This window comes from Garra rufa, chromosome 2 (assembly GCF_049309525.1).
Source record: "Garra rufa chromosome 2, GarRuf1.0, whole genome shotgun sequence".
NCBI classification, from domain to species: Eukaryota; Metazoa; Chordata; class Actinopteri; order Cypriniformes; family Cyprinidae; genus Garra; species Garra rufa.
In genome coordinates, this window is record NC_133362.1 from 53753216 (window position 1) to 53766581 (window position 13366).

The following is a 13366-nucleotide window of genomic DNA, read 5'->3' on the forward strand; positions in this document are numbered from 1 at the left end:
ACTGAGGCTTCTGGTCTCCGAATGGAGGCGTGGGTTCAAATCCCACTTCTGACAATAACTTTTCAGAAGCCCGAAAAAATGACATCTACGACTTAAGCAATATAGAATATGTTCTCAGATTTTAAATGTGGCAAATATCTATCACTTACAAAAGCTGAAACTTTTGGATTCCCACTATTACATTAATTGCACCGATACTTACAGCATAGCTGTCGTTCTGTCAGGATGACCGAGCGGTCTAAGGCGCCAGAGTCAAGGGTTTCAATCTTCTCAAATCATGAGGCTTCTGGTCTCCGAATGGAGGCTTGGGTTCAAATCCCACTTCTGACAACTATTTTTCAGGAGCCCGAAAAAATGTCATAAATGACTTAAGCAATATAGAATATGTTCTTAGATTTTAAATGTGGCAAATATCTATCACTTTCAAAAGCTCAAACTTTTGGATTCCCATTAGTTTATTAATGTCGTGCTGTCAGGATGGCCGAGTGGTCTAAGGCGCCAGACTCAAGGGTTTCAATCTTCTCAAATACTGAGGCTTCTGGTCTCCGATTGGAGGTGTGAGTTCAAATCCCACTTCTGACAGCAACTTTTCAGAAGCCTGAAAAAATTCCATATATCCTTATATGTCACTTAAGCAATATAGTATGTGTTTCAGATAATAAATATTGCAAATATCTATTACTTGACGAAAACTCAGGCTGCATCCGAAATCGCATACTTCCATGCTATTTAGTAGGCAAAAAGCAGTAGGCGAAGAAAAAGTATGCATGAAATCTCAAAAACCACAAAAGAGTAGGCAAGATTTACCTGGATGAAGCACTATTTCTCGCGAGATTCAGGTGTACGTATACCTAAGTATCATTCGAATATGCCTACTTACCTACTATATAGTAGGCGATATGGGTACGTGAGAAGAGTAATCACAAAAGAGTAAGCAAGAGATCCCTGGATGCCTACTGCGTCCCGCCCAGATTTCGAAGAAGCCCACGGGAGATCAATACGTCATCATCAAACGTGATGGAGAACAGCAACAAGGGTGTTTTCAAAAGTGAGTAACCTTACGCTGTTCCTTGTGTCACAATCGCGTAGAACTAAATTGTTTAAGGTGTAACACTAGTATAATTGTGATTGTTCTGTAAAAACATGTTGTATATGTAGGCTATAGCAAACAGGGGAGATCCAGTAAACACACGAATATCTCACACAGTGAATGTACATAAACCACATACATCTTAAAGATGATTGTTAAATGTCTAATTTATATGTGACAGGAAAAAGTTCGAAAAGAATTGCAGATGAGCACGTAATAGACATCTGAGTGTTGTATGCTGTTACAGTAGAATTCACTGTTGTCAACACTGTTTACTTTATATGAATGGAATGTAAATAAACGCATGTACATATAGTAACTGAACATAACTGATCTTTTTTATTAATATAATTAAATAGATAAATAGAAGAGCATTTGTGTTGGATAAAATGCGGGTGTAAATGCAGTATTGAGCACATGAATCACAGAGGTGACTTGAAACTTTTCTGGATGTTACAGGGACAGGACGTGATGGACGGCAGAGACAGGTGAAGGTGGACACGGTGGTCAGCTGCTTCATCAGAATAACCGTTTTATATATATTACCTTAATATTCATTTAATCAAAATGCATTAAAATTGCATGTGTTGTTTTTTGTTATTTATAATCCTCGGGGATGAAACGAGAAATCCAACAATAAAAAGAGGAAAACAAAGGAGATTTCAAGCCAGTTTTGCATGTGGATAAACAATTTTGCACATAAATAAATTAAAAACATATTCAAGTGGTTAAGATTTTAGGTTTTCGTAATAAAAAATAACATCTTTAAGGATTAAAAGTTATCTGTTTCTACTAGAAGACCACAAAATGAGAAATTTGATCAACATCATAATATATACAAATAGATGAATTAAACCTGTCGCTCATATCTTTTAAATTGTTGCTCTTGCTTTAACGTCATAGATCACATGATAACGTCATCATGGCGGATCGCATTCATACTCATCGGTACTATCAATAAACTAATGGGAATCCAAAAGTTTGAGCTTTTGAAAGTGATAGATATTTGCCACATTTAAAATCTGAGAACATATTCTATATTGCTTAAGTCGTAGATGTCATTTTTTTGGGCTCCTGAAAAATAGTTGTCAGAAGTGGGATTTGAACCAACGCCTCCATTTGGAGACCAGAAGCCTCAGGATTTGAGAAGGTTGAAACCCTTGAGTCTTGCGCCTTAGACCGCTCGGCCATCCTGACAGTACAACAGCTTTGTTGTAAGTATCGGTACAAATAGAGAACTAATGGGAATCCTAAAGTCATAGTTTTCTTCAAGTGGTTGATATTTGCCATATTTAATATCTGAAACACATACTATGTTGCTTAAGTGACATATAATGATATAAGGAATTTTTTCAGGTTTCTGAAAAGTTGCTGTCAGAAGTGGGATTTGAACCCATGCCTTCAATCGGAGACCAGAAGAATCAGTATTTGAGAAGCTTGGAACCCTTGAGTCTGGCACCTTGGACCACTTGGCCATCCTGACAGTACGACAGCTGTGTTGTAAGTATCGGTGCAATTAATAAACTAATGGGAATCCAAAAGTTTGAGCTTTCGTCAAGTGATAGATATTTGCCCTATTTAAAATCTGAGAACATATTCTATATTGCTTAAGTCATTTTTGACATTTTTTCGGGCTCCTGAAAAATAGTTGTCAGAAGAGGGATTTGAACCCGCACCTCCATTCGGAGATCAGAAGCCTCAGTATTTGAGAAGGTTGAAACCCTTGAGTCTGGCGCCTTAGACCGCTCGTCCATCCTGACAGAACAGCATCTGTGCTGTAAGTATCGGTGCAATTAATAAACTAATGGGAATCCAAAAATCTGAGATTTCCTCAAGTGACAGATATTTGCCATATTTAATATCTGAAACACATGCAATATTGCTTAAGTGACATACAAAGGATATATTGAATTTTTTCATGCTTCTGAAAAGTTCTTGTCAGAAGTGGGATTTGAACCCACGCCTCCAATCGGAGACCAGAAGTCTCAGTATTTGAGAAGGTTGAAACCCTTGAGTCTGGCGCCTTAGACCGCTCGGCCATCCTGACAGTACAACAGCTTTGTTGTAAGTATCGGTACAAATAGAGAACTAATGGGAATCCAAAAGTCAGAGTTTTCTTCAAGTGGTTGATATTTGCCATATTTAATATCTGAAACACATACTATGTTGCTTAAGTGACATATAATGATATATGGAATTTTTTCAGGTTTCTGAAAAGTTGTTGTCAGAAGTGCGATTTGAACCCACGCCTCCATTCGGAGACCAGAAGCCTCAGTATTTGAGAAGGTTGAAACTCTTGAGTCTGGCGCCTTAGACCGCTCAGCCATCCTGACAGTACGACAGCTGTGCTGTAAGTATCGGTGCAATTAATAAACTAATGGGAATCCAAAAGTCTGAGCTTTCGTCAAGTGATAGAAATTTGCCCTATTTAAAATCTGAGAACATATTCTATATTGCTTAAGTCATTTTTGACATTTTTTCGGGCTCCTGAAAAATAGTTGTCAGAAGAGGGATTTGAACCCGCACCTCCATTCAGAGACCAGAAGCCTCAGTATTTGAGAAGGTTGAAACCCTTGAGTCTGGCGCCTTAGACCGCTCGTCCATCCTGACAGAACAGCATCTGTGCTGTAAGTATCGGTGCAATTAATAAACTAATGGGAATCCAAAAATCTGAGATTTCCTCAAGTGACAGATATTTGCCATATTTAATATCTGAAACACATGCAATATTGCTTAAGTGACATATAAGGATATATTGAATTTTTTCATGCTTCTGAAAAGTTCTTGTCAGAAGTGGGATTTGAACCCACGCCTCCAATCGGAGACCAGAAGTCTCAGTATTTGAGAAGGTTGAAACCCTTGAGTCTGGCGCCTTAGACCGCTCGGCCATCCTGACAGTACAACAGCTTTGTTGTAAGTATCGGTACAAATAGAGAACTAATGGGAATCCAAAAGTCAGAGTTTTCTTCAAGTGGTTGATATTTGCCATATTTAATATCTGAAACACATACTATGTTGCTTAAGTGACATATAATGATATATGGAATTTTTTCAGGTTTCTGAAAAGTTGTTGTCAGAAGTGCGATTTGAACCCACGCCTCCAATCGGAGACCAGAAGCCTCAGCAGTTGAGAAGGTCGAAACCCTTGATTCTGGCGCCTTAGACCGCTCGGCCATCCTGACAGTACGACAGCTTTGCTGTAAGTATGGGTACAGTTAATGAAATAGTGGGAATCCAAATGTTTCAGCTTTTGTAAGTGATAGATATTTGCCACATTTAAAATCTGAGAACATATTCTATATTGCTTAAGTTGTAGATGTCATTTTTTCAGGCTTCTGAAAAGCTGTAGTCAGAAGTGGGATTTGAACCCATGCCTCTATTCGGAGACCAGAAGGCTCAGTTTTTGAGAAGGTTGAAACCCTTGAGTCTGGCGCCTTTGACCGCTCGGCCATCCTGACATTACGACAGCTTTCGTGTAAGTATCGGTACAAATAGAGAACTAATGGGAATCCAAAAGTCAGAGTTTTCTTCAAGTGGTTGATATTTGCCATATTTAATATCTGAAACACATACTATGTTGCTTAAGTGACATATAATGATATATGGATTTTTTTCAGGTTTCTGAAAAGTTGTTGTCAGAAGTGGAATTTGAGCCCACGCCTCCATTCGGAGACCAGAAGCCTCAGTATTTGAGAAGGTTGAAACTCTTGAGTCTGTCGCCTTAGACCGCTCGGCCATCCTGACAGTATGACAGCTGTGCTGTAAGTATCGGTGCAATTAATAAACTAATGGGAATCCAAAAGTCTGAGCTTTCGTCAAGTGACAGATATTTGCCATATTTAATATCTAAGAACATATTCTATATTGCTTAAGTCATTTATGACATTTTTTCGGGCTCCTGAAAAATAGTTGTCAGAAGTGGGATTTGAACCTACGCCTCCACTCGGAGACCAGAAGCCTCAGCATTTGAGAAGGTTGAAACCTTGAGTCTGGGGGCTTAGACCGCTCGGCCATCCTAACAGTACGACAGCTCTGCTGTAAGTATCGGTGCAATTAATGAACTAATGGGAATCCAAAAGTCTGAGCTTTCGTCAAGTGACAGATATTTGCCATATTTAATATCTAAGAACATATTCTATATTGCTTAAGTCATTTATGACATTTTTTCGGGGTCCTGAAAAATAGTTGTCAGAAGTGGGATTTGAACCCACACCTCCATTCGGAGACCAGAAGCCTCAGTATTTGAGAAGGTTGAAACCTTGAGTCTGGCGCCTTAGACCGCTCGGCCATCCTGACAGTACAACAGCTGTACTGTAAGTATCGGTGCAATTAATAAACTAATGGGAATCCAAAAGTCTGAGTTTTCATCAAGTGATAGATATTTGCCACATTTAAAATCTGAGAACATATTCTATATTGCTTAATGCCGAGTTCAGACTGCACGATTTTCAAAGCAATCGCGTCACAGATGTTTTCACACTGCTTGACTATCTGGGGTAGCATTCTGTCGCTGCTGTGTTCACACTGCACGATGGATCGGCGACAGGGCGTTTCACACTGCATGACTTTACAATAGGAAGAATCGCCGACAACTTTGTCCCGGTCCACAAACTACGTCTCACAACCAAACACACGCGAGAAGTGACATGGAAACAACGCAAGGTCAGGCGTGCAAGTTCTCACATGAGACTGGTATTATTATTAAAAAAAATGGTAGCCCGCAAGAAGCTTGTCATACAAATAGCATGTGCACTCATTTGCAGTGAAAAGAAAAGAAGCCGAAGCTATTCTTGTTGATACTGTGGTCTATACCTTCGTAACTCCTCCCCCAACTTCCCGCTGGCTTAGATGTTGCTGTCTCATTGGATGTAGGTAATCGCCGATGTGTTTTTCAGTCAGATCACCTTTCACACGGCATGATTTTGAATCGCCGACAGGTCCAGATATTTAGCATGCCAAATATCTCACGGGTGTCTGCGACACGTCAGCGATTCTCTCAGATCGCGTCTTTGATAGTTCACACTGTGTGATAGTCACTCACGTGAACGAGCACTGATTTGCCTGTGATTTCGGGCATTTGTCGGCGATTTCTCAAAACCTGTCGGCGAGTCAAAATCGGGGCTAAAATCATGCAGTCTGAACTAGGCTTAAGTCGTAGATGTCATTTTTTCGGGCTTCTGAAAAGTTATTGTCAGAAGTGGGAATTGGACCCACGCCTCCATTCGGAGAACAGAAGTCTCAGTATTTGAGAAGGTTGAAATCCTTGAGTGTGGCGCCTTAGACCGCTCGGCCATCCTGACAGCACGACAGCTATGCTCTTACTCTCAATTCAGCACTTCCTGTTTGACACGTCACTTCCTGTTTGTCCTAGCGCGCACCTTGAGTTGAAGCTCCGTCGAGTCAAATTACTATTTTCTATTTTTAAACCTAAAAACAATTCTATACACCATCGTTCTTGTTTTTCCATAACATGTGAATATACCCGTCGTGTGGTACAACAAAAACAATCGGAACGCCTTGTTATCATTAGTTTTTATTTTTGCTTTCCCGAGTCTGCTACTAAGCTAGCTTATAACCCTTTTAGCTTTGCCAGCGTGGTTGCGGCTAATCTTGCATACATCGTTTATTCTCTATTCACAAACACTTAAACTGCTTACTCACTGTTACTTGCTTTAATGGCGAATTTGTGTCTACCTTTGAGTGCAGGTGAAGACACGTTCGAGCTGCACTCGGTTCTGATGGAGCTGGAGGCAGTGGAGAAGCAGATCCAGGAGCTCCTGGCAAGACAGATTCAGCTGCGAATCCGAAAGGATGCTCTGGAATCTGTCCGGGTAAGTGTACAGCTCGATCCTAACACTCCCATAACCTCTACTCCGTGTGATTCTCTGCACAGATCCGCCGCACCCAGGACGCGATCCTCCCAGATGTCGTTCACTCCGGCGCCGGGACACCACGGACCCTGGGTGCAGCAGCAGAGGAAAGCGCGAGCCAGACCCCGAGCCAGGACCTCTCCCCCTCCGCCGCCCCTGGTCTTCGAGATCTCCACCCGGAACCGCTTTGCTCCCCTCCGCGAGACGGAACGCGGCGCTGTGATCGTCGGAGACTCCATCGTCCGGTACGTTCGTGCTAACTTAGCTAACGGTAAAGTGCACACTCGCTGTTTCTCTGGTGCTCGCGTTGTTGATGTCTCTTCACAGATACCTGCCATCCTGAAGGACGATGTGAGTGTCGGCGCGATCGTCCTGCACGCAGGGGTGAACGACGTCAGGCTGCGGCAGACGGAGGTCCTGAAGAGGGATTTCAGGAGCCTGATCGAGACGGTTCGCAGCACAGCGCCCGCGACGAGAATCATCGTGTCAGGACCGCTTCCCACGTATCGACGTGGACACGAAAGGTTCAGTAGACTTTTTGCTCTAAATGAATGGTTGTTGTCATGGTGTAAAGAACAGAAACTGCTCTTTGTCAATAATTGGAATCTTTTCTGGAAGCGTCCTAGGCTTTACCGCGCTGATGGCCTGCACCCCAGCAGAGTCGGAGCAGAACTGCTGTCGGACAACATCTCCAGGACGCTGCACTCCATTTGACTAGTAAGCAATTCTTCAAATAGTTGCGTTGATGGCTTTTGTTATGCACATTTAAACGATAGTATTGGTGCTGTCCAACCTATAAAGACTGTGTCTGTTCCTCGAATAGTGAGGTCAAAACAAAAATTTAATGCAGGATCTAGAACAAATCTAATCGTGATTAGACCAAAAAAATGCACAATAAATGAACAAAATCAATTTTTAAAGCTTGGGCTCCTAAACATTAGATCACTCGCACCCAAAGCACTTATTGTAAATGAAATAATCACAGACAACAGTTTTGATGTACTCTGCTTGGCTGAAACTTGGCTAAAACCAAACGATTATATTGGTCTTAATGAGTCTACTCCACCAAACTACTGTTATAAGCATGAACCCCGTCAGATTGGTCGTGGCGGTGGTGTTGCAACAATTTATAGTGATATTTTCAATGTTACCCAGAAAACAGGGTACAGGTTTAATTCATTTGAAGTACTCCTACTCAATGTTACTCTGTCAGATATGCAAAATAAATCTCTCCTATCTCTTGCTCTGGCTACTGTGTATAGACCTCCAGGGTCGTATACAGAATTCCTAAAAGAATTTGCAGATTTCCTTTCTGACCTATTGGTTAATTTTGATAAAGCATTAATTGCTGGGGATTTTAACATTCATGTTGATAATACAAATGATGCGTTAGGACTTGCGTTTAATGACCTGTTAAACTCTTTTGGAGTCAAACAAAACATCACTGGGCCCACTCATCGTTTTAATCATACACTAGATCTAATTATATTGCACGGACTTGATCTTACTGATATAGATATCGTACCTCAAAGCGATGATGTTACCGATCATTTCCTCGTATCGTGCATGCTGCGTATCACTGATGTTAACTATATAGCTCCGCGCTATCGTCTGGGCAGAACTATTGTTCCTGCTACCAAAGATAGATTCGCAAAAAACCTGCCTGATTTATCTCAACTGCTCTGTGCACCCATAAATAAACATGAACTAGACAAAATGACTAGTAACATAGGCACTATCTTCTCTAATACATTAGAAGCTGTTGCCCCAATCAAGCTAATAAAGGTTAGAGAAAAACCTACTGCGCATTGGTACAACAGTAATACCCATTCTCTCAAAAAAGAAACTCGTAATCTTGAGCGTAAATGGAGAAAAACTAACTAACAATTTTTTTAAAATTGCATGGAAAAACAGTATGTCCAGCTATAGACGGGCTTTTAAAGCTGCTAAAGCCGAGTATATCCACCAACTAATAGAAAAAAACCAAAACAATCCAAGGTTTTTATTTAGCACAGTGGCTAGATTAACAAATAACCAAACACCTCCTGACCTGAATATTCCTGCACAGTTTAATAGTAACGTCTTTATGAATTTCTTTACTGATAAAATAGACAACATTAGAAACACAATAACTAATATAGATACCACAGCAACTGATACTTCAACATTAGTCATTACACCGGAAGAAAAACTCCAGTGCTTTAAAACTATAGAACAGAAAGAATTAAATAAACTTATCACCACATCTAAACCAACAACATGCCTATTAGATCCTGTACCCACTAAATTACTAAAAGAGTTGTTACCTGTAGCAGAAGTACCGCTTCTTAATATTGTTAACTCATCGTTATCTTTAGGTCATGTCCCAAAACCATTCAAACTAGCGGTTATTAAACCTCTTATTAAGAAACCACAGCTAGACCCTGGTGAATTGGCAAATTGCAGACCCATTTCTAATCTTCCATTTATGTCTAAAATTCTAGAAAAAGTTGTGTCTGCTCAATTGTGCTCCTTCTTGCAAAATAATAATATATTTGAAGAATTTCAGTCAGGTTTCAGGCCCCATCATAGCACAGAAACTGCACTTGTAAAAATCACAAACGACTTGCTACTTGCGTCAGATCAAGGCTGCGTCTCATTGCTAGTTTTACTTGATCTTAGTGCTGCGTTCGACACTATAGATCATGAAATACTCATAAATCGATTACAAAACTATACAGGTATTCAAGGGCAGGCTTTAGGATGGTTCAGATCATACCTGTCCGATCGCTACCACTTTGTTTATTTAAACGGAGAGTCATCGCAGTTATCACCAGTAAAGTATGGAGTGCCACAAGGATCTGTCCTAGGTCCTCTGCTATTTTCAATTTACATGTTACCCCTCGGTAATATTATTAGGAAATATGGGATCAGTTTCCATTGTTATGCTGATGACACTCAACTATATATTTCAACAAGACCAGATGAAACTTCTAACTTAGCAAAGTTAACAGAGTGTGTTAAAAATGTGAAAGACTGGATGACCAATAATTTTCTACTGTTAAATTCAGATAAGACTGAGATATTACTTATTGGACCAAAAAACAGTACACAGAATCTCTTAAACTGCAACTTGCAACTAGATGGATGTACTGTTATTTCCTCTACAGTCAAAAATTTGGGTGTTATATTAGAAAGCAACCTGTCTTTTGAAAATCATATTTCCTATGTTACAAAAACAGCATTCTTTCATCTTAGAAACATTGCTAAGCTACGGAACATGCTACCTGTTTCTGATGCAGAAAAGTTAGTTCATGCATTCATGACGTCTAGACTGGACTATTGTAATGCACTACTAGGTGGTTGTCCTGCTTCTTCAATAAATAAACTACAGGTAGTCCAAAATGCAGCTGCTAGAGTCCTTACCAGGTCAAGAAAATATGATCATATTACCCCAATTTTACAGTCTCTACACTGGCTACCTATTAGGTTCCGTATCACTTAAAAAATATTACTTCTTACCTATAAGGCCCTAAATTGTTTAGCTCCTGAATACCTAACTAGTCTCCTACTACGCTACAATCCCTCACGCTCCCTAAGGTCGCAAAACTCTGGACTTTTGGTAGTACCTAGGATAGCAAAGTCCACTAAAGGAGGGAGAGCCTTTTCTCATTTGGCTCCCAAACTCTGGAATAGCCTTCCTGATAACGTTCGGGGTTCAGACACACTCTCTATGTTTAAATCTAGATTAAAGACTCATCTTTAGCCAAGCATTCACATAATGTATCTCATAACGTTGTAATTTCAGTTACATCTGATCAAATGCACATTAATATTCCTCAGCTTGGGCTAAACACATCATTTTTGTTTGGTCGGAAGTTGGAACAGCAGCTACGCTAATTATTTCTTTGTTTCTCTGTCTCTGCCACGGGATTTCCATCCCGTGGTAACTAGGGTTTACACAAGATTCAGCCCGGATTCAGAAGAAGAGATGATGCCAACCCCTCAGAGGACCGCAGATGATGCCAGCCTTGAAACAACATACAGCACTACATAATTTTCCTACAAGTCGATTACAGCACATAACCATTGCAATTAGTGTTCATCATCTGTTTGATTACACAGTTACTGATTTTAATATTTATATCATATGTACATCGACTCAACATACAGTATTCACCACTAATAAGCTACTAAATATATTGTAGTAGCCTAAAACTTTTGTACAGCTGCTCTGCAACAATTTGTATTGTAAAAAGCGCTATACAAATAAACTTGAATTGAATTGAATTGAATTAAGGATCGGTGCAATTAATAAACTAATGGGAATCCAAAAGTTTTCGCCAAGTGATAGATATTTGCCACATTTAAAATCTGAGAACATATTCTATATTGCTTAAGTCGTAGATGTCATTTTTTCGGGCTTCTGAAAAGTTATTGTCAGAAGTGGGATTTGAACCCACGCCTCCATTCGGAGACCAGAAGCCTCAGTATTTGAGAAGGTTGAAACCCTTGCGTCTGGCGCCTTAGACCGCTCGGCCATCCTGACAGTACAACATCTGTACTGTAAGTATCGGTGCAATTAATAAACTAATGGGATTCCAAAAGTCTGAGTTTTCATCAAGTGATAGATATTTGCCACATTTCAAATCTGAGACCAGAACGACAACTATGCTGTAAGTATCGGCACAATTAATAAACTAATGGGAATCCAAAAGTCTGAGTTTTCGTCAAGTGATAGATATTTGCCACATTTAAAATCTGAGAACATATTCTATATTGCTTAAGTCGTAGATGTCATTTTTTCGGGCTTCTGAAAAGTTATTGATAGAAGTGGGATTTGAACCCACGCCTCCATTTGGAGACCAGAAGCCTCAGTATTTGAGAAGGTTGAAACCCTTGAGTCTGGCGCCTTAGACCGCTCGGCCATCCTGACAATACGACAGCTGCGCTGTAAGTATCGTTGCAATTAATAAACTAATGGGAATCCAAAAGTATGAGCTTTTGTCAAGTGACAGATATTTGCCATATTTAATATCTGAAACACATGCTATATTGCTTAAGTGACATATAAGGATATATGGAATTTTTTCAGGCTTCTGAAAAGTTGTTGTCAGAAATGGGATTTGAACCCACGCCTCCAATCGGAGACCAGAAGCCTCAGTATTTGAGAAGGTTGAAACCCTTGAGTCTGGCGCCTTAGACCGCTCGGCCATCCTGACAATACGACAGCTGCGCTGTAAGTATCGTTGCAATTAATAAACTAATGGGAATCCAAAAGTCTGAGCTTTTGTCAAGTGACAGATATTTGCCATATTTAATATCTGAAACACATGCTATATTGCTTAAGTGACATATAAGGATATATGGAATTTTTTCAGGCTTCTGAAAAGTTGTTGTCAGAAATGGGATTTGAACCCACGCCTCCAATCGGAGACCAGAAGCCTCAGTATTTGAGAAGGTCGAAACCCTTGAGTCTGGCGCCTTGGACCACTCGGCCATCCTGACAGTACGACAGCTGTGCTGTAATTATCAGTGCAATTAATAAACTAATGGGAATCCAAAAGTTTGAGCTTTCGTCAAGTGACAGATATTTGCCATATTTAATATCTAAGAACATATTCTATATTGCTTAAGTAATTTTTGACATTTTTTCGGGCTCCTGAAAAATAGTTGTCAGAAGAGGGATTTGAACCCACGCCTCCATTCGGAGACCAGAAGCCTCAGTATTTGAGAAGGTTGAAACCTTGAGTCTGGCGCCTCAGACCGCTCGGCCACCCTGACAGCACGACAGCAGTGCTGTAAGTATCGGTGCAATTAATAAACTAATGGGAATCCAAAAGTCTGAGTTTTCATCAAGTGATAGATATTTGCCACATTTAAAATCTGAGACCAGAACGTCAACTATGCTGTAAGTATCGGCGCAATTAATAAACTAATGGGAATCCAAAAGTCTGAGTTTTCGTCAAGTGATAGATATTTGCCACATTTGAAATCTGAGAAAATATTCTATATTGCTTAAGTCGTAGATGTCATTTTTTCGGGCTTCTGAAAAGTTATTGTCAGAAGTGGGATTTGAACCCACGCCTCCATTCGGAGACCAGAAGCCTCAGTATTTGAGAAGGTTGAAACCCTTGAGTCTGGCGCCTTAGACCGCTCGGCCATCCTGACAGTACATCAGCTGTACTGTAAGTATCAGTGCAATTAATAAACTAATGGGAATCCAAAAGTCTGAGTTTTCGTCAAGTGATAGATATTTGCCACATTTAAAATCTGAGAACATATTCTATATTGCTTAAGTCGTAGATGTCATTTTTTCGGGCTTCTGAAAAGTTATTGTCAGAAGTGGGATTTGAACCCACGCCTCCATTCGGAGACCAGAAGCCTCAGTATTTGAAAAGGTTGAAACTCTTGAGTCTGGCGCCTT

General features: G+C 40.2%; 12 non-coding genes across 12 annotated transcripts; 1 reads left to right on the plus strand and 11 right to left on the minus strand.

Moving 5' to 3' along the window:
- The first annotated feature begins 471 nt into the window (after positions 1-471).
- trnal-caa (transfer RNA leucine (anticodon CAA)) lies at positions 472-582 on the plus strand. Its single transcript has 2 exons — positions 472-509; positions 537-582. It is a non-coding gene; the product is annotated as a tRNA-Leu (tRNA).
- Positions 583-2462: 1880 nt separating this feature from the next.
- trnal-caa (transfer RNA leucine (anticodon CAA)) lies at positions 2463-2573 on the minus strand. Its single transcript has 2 exons — positions 2536-2573; positions 2463-2508 (listed from the first exon to the last, which is right to left on the minus strand). It is a non-coding gene; the product is annotated as a tRNA-Leu (tRNA).
- A 453-nt stretch (positions 2574-3026) lies between these two features.
- On the minus strand, positions 3027-3137 carry trnal-caa (transfer RNA leucine (anticodon CAA)). Its single transcript has 2 exons — positions 3100-3137; positions 3027-3072 (listed from the first exon to the last, which is right to left on the minus strand). It is a non-coding gene; the product is annotated as a tRNA-Leu (tRNA).
- A 175-nt stretch (positions 3138-3312) lies between these two features.
- trnal-caa (transfer RNA leucine (anticodon CAA)) lies at positions 3313-3423 on the minus strand. The gene is made up of 2 exons: positions 3386-3423; positions 3313-3358 (listed from the first exon to the last, which is right to left on the minus strand). It is a non-coding gene; the product is annotated as a tRNA-Leu (tRNA).
- Positions 3424-3875: 452 nt separating this feature from the next.
- Positions 3876-3986, minus strand: trnal-caa (transfer RNA leucine (anticodon CAA)). The gene is made up of 2 exons: positions 3949-3986; positions 3876-3921 (listed from the first exon to the last, which is right to left on the minus strand). It is a non-coding gene; the product is annotated as a tRNA-Leu (tRNA).
- Positions 3987-4437: 451 nt separating this feature from the next.
- On the minus strand, positions 4438-4548 carry trnal-caa (transfer RNA leucine (anticodon CAA)). Its single transcript has 2 exons — positions 4511-4548; positions 4438-4483 (listed from the first exon to the last, which is right to left on the minus strand). It is a non-coding gene; the product is annotated as a tRNA-Leu (tRNA).
- A 728-nt stretch (positions 4549-5276) lies between these two features.
- Positions 5277-5386, minus strand: trnal-caa (transfer RNA leucine (anticodon CAA)). Its single transcript has 2 exons — positions 5349-5386; positions 5277-5322 (listed from the first exon to the last, which is right to left on the minus strand). It is a non-coding gene; the product is annotated as a tRNA-Leu (tRNA).
- Positions 5387-11377: 5991 nt separating this feature from the next.
- trnal-caa (transfer RNA leucine (anticodon CAA)) lies at positions 11378-11488 on the minus strand. Its single transcript has 2 exons — positions 11451-11488; positions 11378-11423 (listed from the first exon to the last, which is right to left on the minus strand). It is a non-coding gene; the product is annotated as a tRNA-Leu (tRNA).
- A 276-nt stretch (positions 11489-11764) lies between these two features.
- Positions 11765-11875, minus strand: trnal-caa (transfer RNA leucine (anticodon CAA)). The gene is made up of 2 exons: positions 11838-11875; positions 11765-11810 (listed from the first exon to the last, which is right to left on the minus strand). It is a non-coding gene; the product is annotated as a tRNA-Leu (tRNA).
- A 175-nt stretch (positions 11876-12050) lies between these two features.
- trnal-caa (transfer RNA leucine (anticodon CAA)) lies at positions 12051-12161 on the minus strand. The gene is made up of 2 exons: positions 12124-12161; positions 12051-12096 (listed from the first exon to the last, which is right to left on the minus strand). It is a non-coding gene; the product is annotated as a tRNA-Leu (tRNA).
- Positions 12162-12336: 175 nt separating this feature from the next.
- On the minus strand, positions 12337-12447 carry trnal-caa (transfer RNA leucine (anticodon CAA)). The gene is made up of 2 exons: positions 12410-12447; positions 12337-12382 (listed from the first exon to the last, which is right to left on the minus strand). It is a non-coding gene; the product is annotated as a tRNA-Leu (tRNA).
- A 552-nt stretch (positions 12448-12999) lies between these two features.
- Positions 13000-13110, minus strand: trnal-caa (transfer RNA leucine (anticodon CAA)). Its single transcript has 2 exons — positions 13073-13110; positions 13000-13045 (listed from the first exon to the last, which is right to left on the minus strand). It is a non-coding gene; the product is annotated as a tRNA-Leu (tRNA).
- Positions 13111-13366: the final 256 nt, after the last annotated feature.